General features: G+C 38.2%; 1 protein-coding gene and 1 long non-coding RNA gene across 11 annotated transcripts in view; both read left to right on the top strand.

Annotated features, from left to right (window-relative positions):
* Positions 1-7,381, top strand: LOC125963983 (uncharacterized). The gene is made up of 3 exons (XR_007476432.1): positions 1-322; positions 1,126-1,209; positions 6,095-7,381. It is a non-coding gene; the product is annotated as an uncharacterized LOC125963983 (long non-coding RNA).
* A 1,888-nt stretch (positions 7,382-9,269) lies between these two features.
* Positions 9,270-14,226, top strand: part of IPO11 (importin 11) — a 263,491-nt gene continuing 258,534 nt past the window's right edge. For 6 of the 10 annotated variants that reach the window (XM_049707903.1, XM_033437895.2, XM_049707905.1 and 3 more), the window contains exon 1: positions 9,271-9,445. The gene's annotated coding sequence lies outside the window, so the exon portion shown is untranslated. Of the gene's footprint in view, positions 9,446-9,503; positions 9,523-14,226 lie in introns of those variants that run through there. The other 4 variants (XR_004486171.2, XM_033437898.2, XM_004275193.3 and 1 more) reach the window with 3 other exon arrangements.

Genomic DNA, 14,226 nt, shown 5'->3' with positions numbered 1-14,226 from the left:
CCGCTGGCCGCCGGGAACTGAAGTCATAAGCTGGGAGAAAGCCTGGCCTCGGAAGCCTACATATCACAGAAGACACCGCGCTACCGATTCTGGCAGTTTGGATTGGCTAATTTGGAATCGGGGGCGGGGCCTCGCCCCTACCCACACCGAATGGGTTAAATAGGTTTTGGTGTGGTACCTCAAGGTTGTGGAGGAAGTTTAACTTATATTAACGTAGTTAGGCCTGTGGATGCTTCATCAGGCCAGGTTCTGGAATCGCTGAAATCCAAAGAAGGTTTCTTTTTGTTACGTGCCTCGCTCCTGTTTCCCAGCCGATCGTGGGGTGAGAATCCCAGGAACTTGGGAAGAGGAGCTTGCTCCTCTAGGGGAGTGAGTTCTCCGCTGCTTGAGTTGTAGAAAGTAACTCTGAGAATGTAATTTTCTAGTTCCACTAGAGCTACTAGTTGCTTCACTTCCTTCTGTGACACGTCATTAATTTCCTAAACTTTTCCATATTGAGCTCTAGCTGTGTATTAAACACTATTGGCTGCTAGAGATTCAAAGTTAAATGGGAAACTGCTCTTCTCAAAGTTTATTCTACTGAGAGAGTTAGACAAAAAGTCCGAAACTCTGTAAATGTGGTAATTGTTATGCATTGGGTATTGTGATAGGACAATGTATCCGACTGTAAGTTCCATGAATACAATGTCCATGTCTATTTTGCCTGCCATTGTAATGGTTCTCAGTTTTTAATGTTTCTGTGTGTACCTTATTTCCTTGAAGAAACAATCTTTTTATGTTTTTACCAAAGCAGACTTTCCTGCACAATTGATTGTGAGCATTCCCAAGCCTTGCTCTTTCTTTGCTGTAATTCTAATTTAGGAAAAAAAATTGTATACCCTAGTAGCATCTTCAACTACCTCTTTAATTCCACTGATCATTAATTTATTCCACAATTCTGGAGAATCTACAGTGTGCCAGGCACTTTGTCAAATGTTAAGAATTTAAGAATGAACATGACCTGATTGCTGCTTTTAAAGAAATTTCTATCAATAGAGGAAGACATAGCACCATTTGCTGATATCTTATTTCACCATTTCAAACAGTTCTCTAAAATAGGGGCTTATCGTTGTGTTCATTTTACAGATGAGGAAACTGAAGGGTAAAAAAAGAATGTTAAATGTCTTGCTCAAGATCACACAGTAAATGACAGCTGCCTCTTGAACCCAGGTCTGTATTCCAAAGACAGTGTGCTTTAAAAGAGGCATGATATTAGCACTATGGCTAATACTTGAGGAAACTGGGTAACATTTTCAAAATATAATATTTGAGCTGAATCATTAAAAGAGAACCAAAAATTAGCCAGGGAAAGTTTGAGAATTCAAAGGGAATGGTACTGACAAAGTCAAGATATAAGGGTATTTAAGGAAGAAAAAGAAACTTGATGTAGCTGAGAAGTAAACAAGTAATGTAAATAGAAACTTAGGGTGAAGGGCCTCAAATGTTATCCCAAGGAGCAATGGTGGTCACTGAGGAATCAAAATATCCATTTTCCCTCTCCACTCCTCTCCAGCTGTGAGAACTGCTGGAGCTCACACACAGTACCTGTAGGAGACATTCACGGGCTCCACATTTAGCTGGATTCTGAATGCTGCCTAGCCAGCTCTTCTTGAACTCCCTCTAATCTTCCTCTCCCATTCTCCATAAAGGATCTTCAAATCTTAATTCTTCTCAGGCCTCCTGCCCTACCACCTCCCCAGCTCCTTCTCAGCAGAAAACCTTGCTTTTTCTTTTTTTTAACATTTGTTATTTATTACAGTGAAATTGCCTAGTTTCCTTAGTTCAGTCACCTTTCTTCCTTTCTTCCTTCCTTCCTTCCTTCCTTCCCTTCCTTCCTTCCTTCCTTCCTTCCTTCCTTCCTTTCTTTCTGCTGTGTTGGGTCTTCATTGCAGTGCACAGGCTTCTCATTGCGGTGGCTTCTCTTGTTGCAGAGCACGGGCTCTAGGCGTGTGGGCTTCAGTAGTTGTGGCACATGAGCTCAGTAGTTGCGGCACATGGGCTTTGTTACTACACGGCCTGTGGGAGCTTTCTGGACTAAGGTTCAAACCCGTGTCCCCTGCATTGGCAGGCGGAGTCTTAACCACTGTGCCACCAGGGAAGTCCCGACCTTGCTTTTTCTTGACAGAAGGAATGCAAGATCACCTCCAGGACATTTTCATCTTCCTGGGTCACTCTTCTGCACACGGGGGTGTGTACAGTGAGTGGTGAGCAAAACAAAGTGGAGCTTACATTCTAGTGAGGAAAAACAGACATTATGTCAGGTGATGATAAGTATGAAGAAAAAAGTAAAGTAGAGGAGAAAGAGATCAACAGGGTGGGTGGGAGAGACTATTTTATGTAGCATGATAGACAATAAGGATGGAAGCCAAATGATAATTTTCTTTAGGAGTGAAATAGCAAGACCCTCCTGGAAGTTGTCACAAAATAAGCCACATAAAACTAAATGACTGAGGTGAGTGTGCACATTTAGCTTACCTACAGACTGAATTGGTGTTTGTTTAGGTATGAACCTTGAGTCACCTATATCCGAAAAACTAGGGCACATGTTACATAGTGGACTGTGTTTCCCCAAAATTCATATGTTGAAGCCCTAAACTCTGGTACTCAGAATGTGACTGTATTTGGACATAGGGCCTTAAAAGAGGTTACTAAGTTAAAATGAGGCCTTTAGATTGTGACCTAATCCAATCTGACTGGTATCCTTATGAAAGGAGGAAATTTGGACACACATAGACACACCAGGGATGTGTATACACAGAGGAAAGACCATATGAGGACGCAGCCAGAAGGCAGCCATCTGCAAGCTAAGAAGAGAGGCCTCAGGAAAAACAAACCCTGCTGACACCTTGATCTTGAGTTTCTAACCTCCAGAACTGTGAGAAAATAAATTTCTGTTATTTAGGCCATCCAGTCTGGGGTATTTTATTATGGCAGCCCTCACAAACAAATACCACATGTAATGAAAATTCACATTCCCAAGGCCCACCCTAAACATTCTGGATCAGAATAGGATTTGGCCCTGGCAAATGCATTTTTAACAGACCCTCTAGGAGATTCTGATGCACACTGCAGGTAGGGATTCACTACTTTCTGCACTAAAATAACATATTTGGTTGAGGAATTTCTACAGAATTGAAAAAGGATGGGAAGGGCACCCTCATCAGTACAGGAAAATTGTTCTAATAATTGGTATTGCTTATTTTTCTGGCCAAATTGCATCCAATTGTTGGGATTTTTTTTTCTGTTAGTACCAAGGTAACATTCAGAAGTGAGACAGTATTGGGTGCAGCATGGATCCATGAGCCCTAGGGAATGTGTGAGGCTGGGATATGAGCTGCATTAAAGAAATGTGTATGCAAGTTATGCTGGAATGTATTTGAGTTATCTTTGCAGCTATGAATGGCTTTGTAATTGTGAAAAATAATTTTATGCTTCTCTGCTTCATAATTATATCCTTTGTTAATTAAAAATAATTATTTTTCAGTTTGGGTGTGCACAATTGATTACTGCCATTCTTATAGTGTTTTTTGTTAACAAAGTGTATCATAACTTGAAAAATAATTACAATAACATTTGCTTTGGTAGAAGAGGATTATTTAAATTCACAGCATGCTTGAAATGATAACATTCTTAATGTGCCAGGGAATATAATAAAGAATAAAAATAAAACATTGTGAGCATTTTCTTGTATAAATTATAGTTCCTTGCAGACGTTTAATATATTTAAAAGTCATAAAAACATTAAGAATGTTTGAATTTCACACTTTTAACATGGATTTATTAACTGAAATACTATATTTCTATGAAAAATTAATTCACCTGGACAAGATAAAACAAAATCAAATTTACTTAATATCAAGCTGTTTAATTTGATTAGAACAAAAAAAATATTGTGCCAATATCCAATACTAAAATGAAGTGCTGCCTTACAACGTAGAACAATTTCAAAGAGTACCTAGAGACAATTTCTACTATGCTGTCTAAATCTTAAGAGAAAAATGTGATGAAATTTGGCTGAAAGAAGTAATATACCTTGAATACTATGAGCAAGAGTCTTCTATAAAAAATGTTCTAATTTTTTTCAGATTATTAAAATGCTATTTTAAATTAATACAATTAATTAAGAAAGAAGACTTTGGTCTCTGTTTAATACCAGCATGATGAGTCTAAGCATTGTCAGTGAATATCTAATAATTGTTAGTGAAAATCTAATATCGAATCATTGATACCTACCAAAAGCAGCTGTCAGATAAATGTGTTCATATCATTACCATAAAATAATATATATTCTGTTGCAAAATGAAGCACTTTGAAGCTTTCCAAATACAACAGGAAAATTATTGTACTAAGAGTTCTATTTGTGGATTATTATAGAGCCTATTTCATATTATATTTTTAATATTTGTATTTATATATTATATTTTCACATTGCATTTTATGGGTTTCAAAGTACTTTCCACACAATTAGATTTTCAATGAAACCCTGGGAAATTGTTAGGGCAAGCATGCTTATGCTGTTTTACATATGAAGAAACTGAGTCTCACAGAAATTAAAGGTACTTGCTCAAGGTCTTTCAGGTAGTTGGCAGCAGAAGTAGGGGTGGAAGCCTGTGCTCTTGCCACAGCAGGACACCAGCTGCCTTTTGTGGGCTCCTTTGGTCTCTACTTCTGAGTGTTGCCATCATAGTCAATTCGCAGGTTACGCATCCGCGGATACAGAGGACCCAGTGTACTAGGCCATCTTATGCAAGGGACTTGGAGGTTCGTGGATTTTGGTATACAGGAAGGGTCCTGAAATCATTCCCCGTGGATACCAAGGGATGACTGTACTCTCATCACTGATGGAATGGCAGGAAAGCAAAAGATACTAGCTGAGTCATTCTAGATACAATTTAAATTAATTTCACTCTTTAATAACAAGCTAATGTAAGAGTCAAGTGAATTCTAAAGTATGGAGTTAAAAAATTAAATCTTTGGTTACCATGAATTTAAGAATAAATTGTGTACAAAGTAACAATTAATGACAGAGATGTAGTAAGTAAAACTGGTTTTATTTTCCCCTTTTATGCGTTTCCTGGGCCCCAAAGATAGGACAACTACATTGTAAACGAAATAACAAAACCAAAAACTTAACTTGCAAAAATCCTGGAAAATACAGAAGGTAGAAAGAAGATGAAAAATGTACGTCTAATCTCACTATTCTGGGATAACCTCTGTGAAGGTTTTGACACACAGTGTTTTCTCCTATTGTTTTAGCAATACATATTTTTACATAGTTGAGATCATATAATTTACTGGTTTTTTTCTATAAAATACAGTAACATAAAAAGCACTTTTTCTAGTTTTTGTACAATCTTGATAGTCAGTATTGAAAGCTGCTGCAGAAGATTTCATCTTGTGACTGTGTAAGAGTTCACTAAATCATTCCTATACCACTGTTGTACAAAATAGAGCCATACACATTTTACTGCATTTATGAAAAATATTTTCTATACTTTGGATTATTTCCCTAGTAGAGATTTACAAGAATGGAGTTATTTAGTCAAAATATATGAACATTTTAGTCTCTGAATATATACTAATAGATTATTTTCTGAAACAGTTGAATCAATTTTCATTCTTACCAGGAGAATATGAAAAAATGCCGTTTCACCTTAAGAGATACAAAGCTACATGGTATTCTTATATTTATTTTTCCAAAGTAGAAATATTTTATTTATTATATTTCTTTGATTATTAAAGTAATACTTAAACATTGCAAAAAATTTTAGATAGTACAAAAAGATTTTAGAAAGTGAAACCTATCACTCAGAGTTCACCTCCATTAAGCTATTGATATTTTCCAAGACTTTTTGGATATAAAAAATTCTTTTAACCTATTGTTCTTACCTAACTAAATATGATGGACATCTGTTAATGTTAATGAATATAAATCTATATCACCACTTTTAACAGGTAGAGAGTATTTCATTGTATGAACGTACCATAATTTATGTAATCAATCCTTAATGAAAGACACTTATACTGTTTCAAATTTTTTAAAAATTATAAACAGGGACTTCCCTGGTGCGAAGTGGTTAAGAATCTGCCTGCCAGTGCAGGGGACACGGGTTCAAGCTCTGGTCCGGGAAGATCCCACATGCCACGGAGCAGCTAAGCCTGTGCACCACAACTACTGAGCCTGCGCTCTAGAGCCCACGAGCCACAACTACTGAAGCCCGCGTGCCTAGAGCCCGTGCTCCGCAACAAAAGAAGACACCGCAATGAGAAGCCCGCACACCACAACGAAAAGTAGACCCTGCTCGCTGCAACTAGAGAAAGCCCGCGCGCAGCAACGAAGACCCAATGCAGCCAAAAATCAATAAATTAAAAAAAATATAAACAAAACTGAAGCTGCTACAAAATTATATTACCAAGGGCAGATCAGTTAGTTTCTCAAAGACTTATTTTCCCAAGCTGGTAAGCTTCTAATGAGTTAATCTATAAGCAGCTAATGAACTATATTATGGAGTTGCCCAAGACCCAATTTTACCCAAGTTACAATATTAAATGAAGTGTAGCAAATTCGAAACCTTATGATTTTGGAGCACATATTGGTTTTCTATTGCTGCTATAAAAAATTGCCACAAACAGTAGCTTAAAGCAACACAAATTTATTGTCTGAGAGTTCTGAAGGTTAGAAGTCTAAAGTCATCTGCAGGACAGAGTTTCTTACAGAGGCTGTAGGGGAGAATCCATTTCCTTGACTTTCCCAGCTTCTCTGTGCTGCCTGTATTCATTGACTCATGGCCCCGTGTCGCTGTGACCTTTGCTTCCATGGTCACATCTCTCTCTCGGATACTCCTGTCTCTCTCTTATAAAGACCCTTGTGAATACATTGGGCCCACAAGATAATATTTCCAGCTCAAGATTCTTAATTGAATCATAGTAGCAAAGTCCCTTTTGGCATGAAAAGTAATATATTTACAGGTTTCAGGGACTAGGATTTGGCTATCTTTTATTCTATCTACCACAAAGCATGTATCTAAATTTGAGTCTGTGCTTCTCCAGTTAAGAATTTGAAATTACTTAATTCATGAGCATCATCTTCTAATCTGTAAAATGAGGGAAAGAATAATTTCCATATAGGGTGGTGATGAGGATAATAAACTACATGAAATGTCTACAGTTCAATGTCAGGCACTTAAAAAACAGAACAGTAACTGGCACATAGGGAATATTTAGAAGTTAGCAATCATAATATTACTGAGGCAAATAATTTGCATTGTTATTATGTATATCTGTTTTTTGGAACCTACTTGAGACTGAGGGGTGAGGGAAGCTAATGTTTCTTTAACTTATCATTTGCTCCATCAATTTTCTGCTTTCTCTTTTCAGTTTTCAACCATTTTGGGGGGAAAGCACTGAACATATATTTATATTTTAAATATGTTCTGAACAGCCCAATGATCATGTAATTTAAATTAATTTAATATTTGTCTTTTTCTTCAAAGAACGTGAGAATATGAGAATATAGCAACAAAATGCAGTCATATGAGATTTATCCAGCTGTACATATTTGTTTTGTACATACTATATTACTAGATTTTACATTCATAGTAGCTGAAGCTAGGACCTCCAAGTGCATCTTAATTTGGTGCCCTGAAACTGTAGGCAAAATTTATGTATGTGTATTTTTCTGAGTTACAGGTTTCCTTCAATATCTGACGAACCCATTATTCCAAACAGAAAAGATCCTTCTAAACAAATTTTTTCATTTTAATTAAAATTAGGCAATTTTTTCCTGCTTTATTGCATATTCCTTACAGCCTTGTTACACAACGTGTGATCTATGAAGAGCAGCATTAACTGGAAACTCATTAGAAATGAAGACTCTCAGGCCCCACCTCAGACCAACTGAATCAGGTTCTGTATTTTAACAAGACCCCCATGTGATTCTATGCACGTTTAAAATTTGAGAAGTATTACCTTTCAGTAAAATCAGAAGATACAATCAAACAAAATAAATTTAAAAATAAAACATGCCCATAATACCATCCAACTAGTGACAAACCCTAACATTTCGCATATACTTATTCCAAAAATGTAACCATACTGAGCATATTGTTTTGTAACCCACTCTTTCCCTAATGCATTGTGAACATGTTAACATATCAACATAATTTAAAAATTTTTTTAAATTTAATTTTTATTTTATATTGGAGTATAGTTAGTTGATTTACAATGTTTTGTTAGTTTCAGGTGTACAGCAAAGTGATTCAATTATACATACACATATATCCATTCTTTTTCAGATTCTTTTTCAACATTATTTTTAATGGCCAATTTGTATTATATATGCATGTGTCATGATTTAGTCATTCCTTTTGGTGGTCATTTAGGTAATTTTTATATTTTTTATATTTTTATATTTTTACTTTCAAAAATAGCCCTTGTGTGATGAGCATCTTGTAATGCAAGGCTTATGATTGCCTGGTTCAAACCTAACACTGCTAGTTACTACTTACTAGCTGTGCGAACTTAGGCAGGTTACTTGATCTTTCTAATGTTTCAGCTTCTTCAACCTCTTAGGGTTGTTTTAAGGATTTAAATACATGATTCATCTGAAGACCTTAGAACTGTATCTGGCACATTCTAAATGATTAATGAATGTTATCTATTATTTTTATTAATCTTTGTGAACACTATTTTTTTCTAAATGTAAGAAAACTTACGTCACTAAGCTAATTAGAAGCAGAGGCAGAGAGAACTGGATTTACTCCCTTTTAATCTTTCCACTCTTGCTATCGTTCTGGACTGGAGCGCCAAGCAAGTTTAGGACCTTAAAAAAATAAATATTCGTGGGAGGGCTGACTGCTGAGAGTAGGATTATTTTAAATAATTCTTATTTACCGAGACAGATCCGTAAAACAATGCAGTTTGGCAGCTGATATCTGGAATAAGAAAGGGAAAATGATTCTGATTTAAGCTTCAGTCAACCCAGGACAGTTGATTTTCCCAGGAGTGGGGCAGAGCCGAACTATGGTTTCCATGGTTACAGGTCGCTCAGCGTCCGGTGCGGGGGGGGGGGGGTCCCAGCCCTCTATACTGCGCAAGCGCACAGAGCTGCCTTAGACGCCCGGCGCCTTCGGTTTCGAAGGGAAAGCTCCTCCCTCTCCTTTCGCCGTTCTCCTATCGTTTTCTGTCTTTGCCTAGTCCACGCGCTCCGGGTGTCTGTGACGCAGTATTCGAGCGCCCGCGTCGTTTGGAGCCGCGACGCGGAACATGGCGCGTTACTAGAAGCGGCTTTCGGCATCAGTAGGCGGCGGCGTGTGGACTGGAAGCGTGGGGCGCAGGACGAGCTGACGCCGCTTCGTGTTGGAGCGTGGAAGTGGGAGAGCCGGGCCATTCCGGACCGAACCAAACGGTGAGGCCCAGGCCTGAGAGCCCCAGAGCGCGGGCGAGCGGAAGGGAGGAGTGGGCTGGGCAGCGGAGACCCGAGAGGTGAGGGAAGAACGTGTGGCTAGTGGGAGGCCAGGCATAGCATTAGCGGGAGAAGGGCGGCCTGCAGGCTTGTCTCTCCGTTACCCCAAGGACCCCTGGGAGCTCGAGGCTGCCCCAGTCAGCCCGGGAGCGGGAAGCATGGTCGCGGAGGAATCAGGGCGCGGGGAGGCAGGGACTGGGTGCCAGAATGAGGACGTAGGGTGCTCATTGTGGCTGCGTTGCGGGTTAGGGTGGTTCATTTGCCCTTGGGGGATCGGTGGTGCCACTTTTCAGAGAACGTGGTCATCTTTAGTATAAAACCACTGTATGTTGTGATTGCACCCACAGTATACTGTGAAAGCTTTAATTGACCATTAGACCCTTGCTTGACTTTAACGAACAAGTGAAGGAAGTTATACATGTTCATAGAGGACTTACTTGCTGAGGTATGGCCGACAGTGCTCGAGCCCAGCGACTTCTGCAGCTTTATAACTTGACGGTATTTGTGATTCAGCAAAACTATTTTGAGGCCCATTGCATTTGTCATTTTTAAAAAAAATCCTTTTGTGACCTGGTGGTGAATGAGGGAAGTCTTATTTTTTCAGAGTGACTTGGCTAGATAGATAGGACTGCTAAATTGCCTCCTGGTACCAAGGTTGCAGTTGATCTCCCCTCCCCACCCCATTTGAACGGGCTCGATTGTAGTGCGCTAGTGCCCTTGCGATTTGGTTATTCTTCAGAAGGGAATAAGGAAGAGTAGTTTACAGCCATATTTTTTATTTTTTCTTGGATAGGGAGTTCATTACTTCGTTTTCACGTTATTTCAAACTTCTCTGTTCAGTACAGAGGTTTCAGGTTAAAGGCAGAGTGACTCTACGATATGAGGCATCCATTTCATGACATTTTTTCTTAGGTCTTTTGTCACTGAAGAAGATTTCTGTGAAATTAGATTGAAAATCTCTCCCTGTTGGTTGTGATAGGATTGTGGAATTTACCTCCTGTAACCCCTAGCACAGGGAATAGTAAAAACCGGTTTAATTATAGCAATGATTTGTGGCGATATATTATAGCCCTAAGGCAGCTGGGCTGTCTCTGCCCTAGTTACACTTCCTAAAGCAGAAGAGAATTCTCAACACAAACAAATTTAGTTGTGATAATACAATTGGAGGTTCTAAACAAATAGGTGAAGATTATTTGGGAATTAACATAAAAATCTTTAGGTTTAAAAAAAAACAACTTTAGGTTTTGTGACACTGTAGAATTTGTTTGCGTTCAGGATCAAACCAGAATGCAAAAGAATCTTTGTAGACATGTGACAGTTAAAGTATACTGAAGATTTTTCTAGAGATAAATACATGTGTTTTTCCAGAAATGTTCATATTTTGAGAAAGAAAATGTATTTGATTAGATAGGTTTTAACCTTTGTGTTGTATATCTGTGTACATGTGTGTGTTTGTATTTAATCTTGGGCTTCTCCTAATTTAGTGTTATTGATGGCAATTCCTTTCTTTTCCTATGATTCCTTTCTTTTCCTGTCTGCACCAAATGGGGACTATCAGTTAATTTCAGAGTGTTTCACGGAATGGCAAGACATTTCGTGCAGGTGTGAGTCTAGAATGTTTTTCCTTGGTTTTCTAAATATCAGGCTGATTACAGATAAGCCGATAATTATAAGCTTTGTAGAACTTGATCTGGATCAGTGTTCTACACTCTTGCAGCTCAAAATATGGTGTAGGCATCACCTGAAAGTTCGTTAGAAATGCACAATCTCAGGCTTACCCCCAGGTCTACTGAATCAGAATCTGCATTTTAACATGCTCTCCAGATGAATGTACATTACAGCTTGAGACACACTACTTTGGTTGGTAAAAGTTGAAGACCAAGGTCATGCACAAACCTGCATAAACATTATAGCACTTCTTATTTTTAATCTGAGGTGATCTTATGCTGATTATCAAGTCTGGTTTGTCTGAAGAAACTTAAGGCCCAGAATGGTAAGTGACTTGCACAAGGTCCCATGTTATCTAGATTTTTAAACCAGGTTCTGATTCATTGCAATGCATTTCTTTTACTAGTTACTGCTAGAGTTCACTGTATTGAAATTGAACTAAAGCATTCATGAATGACACTACGTAACAAACATTTACTGACTAATGGAAAGGCAGCCTAATAATCCTCTGTGTCTTTAGTAACTACTCTTGTTTCCCATGGTGGTTATTAGCCCACCACCTCCTTCCTTCCTTCCTCTTTCCTGGATAATGTTGTCTTCTGCTTCACAGAGGAAATGCAATACATTGGTGGGAACTTCATTGCTTTTTGCCCTCTTTCACCTGCATACTTGTCTACCTCTATCTGTTCATCTCTAATTGTGTTCCGAGTTTTTTCTCCTCAGGGACAGTGTTTCCTTGGTGTATTAGTTTGCTGGGGCTGACATAACAAAAAGCAGAGACTGGGTGGCTTAAAGAAGAGAAATTTATTTTCTCACAGTTCTGAAGGCTGGAAGTCCACAATTAAGGTTAGGGCAGAAATAGTTTCTTCTGAGGCCTCTCTCCTTGAGTTATAGATGCCCTCTTTGTGCCTCTTTACATGGTTGTACCTTTGTGCACTAGAACCTCTAGTGTCTCTTTTTCTCATTAAAACACCAGTCATATTGGATGAGAGTCCACTCTGATGGCCTCATTTTAACTTAATCACATCTTCAAAATTCTTATCTTCAGTACTGGGGATACTGAGGGTTAGGGCTTCCAACATATGAATTTTGGGGAATACAGTTTAGTCCATAACACTTGGTTATTCCTTTTACTCTCAACTGGTACTAACTTACCAGGATTTAAATGCACTTGTCTTAAATACACTCTTTTCACTCTAGATTCCTCTTCAATTTTATCTGTAATTATTTCCTTTAAGGTTCTTGAAAAAGTTGTCTATGTTCATTATCTCCACCTTCTTCTTATTTATTTATTTATTTTTTAGTGTGTTGAAGTCTGCCAATCCACTGCAGTCACTGAATTTGATGGGGTGATGCTCACTATTGATTTCCTTATTCTGAAATCTAATGGAATCTTTTTAATCATTTAACATTTTGACTAGTCCTCCTTGAAATTCTCTTACGTTTCTGTGACACTGTAGTCTCCTTATGTTCCTTCCATGTCTTGGTCAGTCTTTCCTTATATTTTTCTCTCTTCTCTGGCCACTCTGGCCACTTTAAATATTCATTTCACTCTATCTACTATCTTCTCCTCTCTTCTGCCTCTGCCTACTCTCCTTGAAGGCTTTCATCCTTTATGAGTTCAACTTCTATATCTATTTTGATGACTCCCAGATCTGTTTAGCACAGATCAACTCTGATACATTGTGGTTGTATTAAGATACCTTAAACTCATGTCAAAAAAATTATGTATCTCACCCTTTCTGAAGTTGCTTCTCTTCTTCCTGTGATTCGTGCATGCAGCTCATCACTCAGTCAGAGACACTAGAATCTTAACTCTTCCCTGTTATTACCCTTATGTGCTAACCTTCCCACACTTAACTATATTACTGTTTACCAAATCTTGTTTTACCTCTTTCATCTACTTTTTCTCTGTGGCTACTGCCTTGGTTCAGATTATCATTATTATCTGGACTTCTATGTAAACCTTCTAAATAATTTCCATGCTTCTGAGAATGCATACCATCCCTCTGTACCTTTCCTTTTTCTGTAGGCAGATGGTGCTGTTATTCTGCAATCCTTCTATGCAGACTTTCAGATAAAAATCCAAACTACCAAGCCTTGGAAATAGGGATGTTAATGATTTGAGCCTTGCTTGTTTTTGCTTTCACCTTCTGTTATTTCCTGCCTCACATTGTTTTGTCATGCTGAATTGTTTACAGTTCTTCAAAAGTGTTAGGATGTTTTTTAAAATTGAGGCACTTTTATGTTGTGTGTCTTCTGCCTAGAATGTAGCCATCACCTATCTGACAAATACCCATAATGTGCTCATCTGGATAACTTCTTCTCAGCACAAATGCTGCCTTGCTCCCCTCTGGGAAGCCCTCCCCAGCCTTCCTAGGGTGAGTTAGGTCATCTTCTGACCTCCTTCCATAACAGCTTATCATAGCGCTTATACTATATTGTAATTGTCTTTTTTCCTCTCTAGACTTGAATGCAAAGACTCCCTTATTTATTTCTCAGAGTAGTGCCTGGCCATGAGAAGCTGCTTCATTGCTGAATACTGTGAATGCAAATTGAATTGCCAGGGAGTTGAAAAAAATGTGGAATGTTATATACTCTGGAGGTTATATAACCACTCAGGTTATATACTGTGAGTGGGTTTGAAAAGTCAGAGACTTGGGTTCATTTATGTGACTTTACACAGCTATAAGCGGAGATTGGGATGTAGTCATTGAATTCATTTGTTGAACAAATATTTGTTAATCACTTTCTATGTGCCAGGTACTAATTCTAGATTCTGGTGGTATTCCTTTGAACAAATCTCCTGGTGTCTGGACTTTACATTCTAATTGGGATTCTGAACAATAAACACATGTGTATTAGAATGTCAGACAGTTAAAAGTGTTACGCAGAAAAATGGAAGATTAGAAAATAGAAGGAAGGATATCTGGACTAGAGAGATTCTGGATTGAAAGGTAAGATATTTTAGATTGGGCAGTCAGGGAAGACTTATTTGATTAGTTGAAAATTTGAGCAGAAACTGGATTGAAGCTAAAGAGCAAGACATGCAGATA

This window comes from Orcinus orca, chromosome 3 (genome assembly GCF_937001465.1).
Source record: "Orcinus orca chromosome 3, mOrcOrc1.1, whole genome shotgun sequence".
Lineage (NCBI taxonomy): Eukaryota > Metazoa > Chordata > Mammalia > Artiodactyla > Delphinidae > Orcinus > Orcinus orca.
Note: the sequence above shows the minus strand (reverse complement) of the source record. Positions and strands in the feature narration are given on the sequence as shown.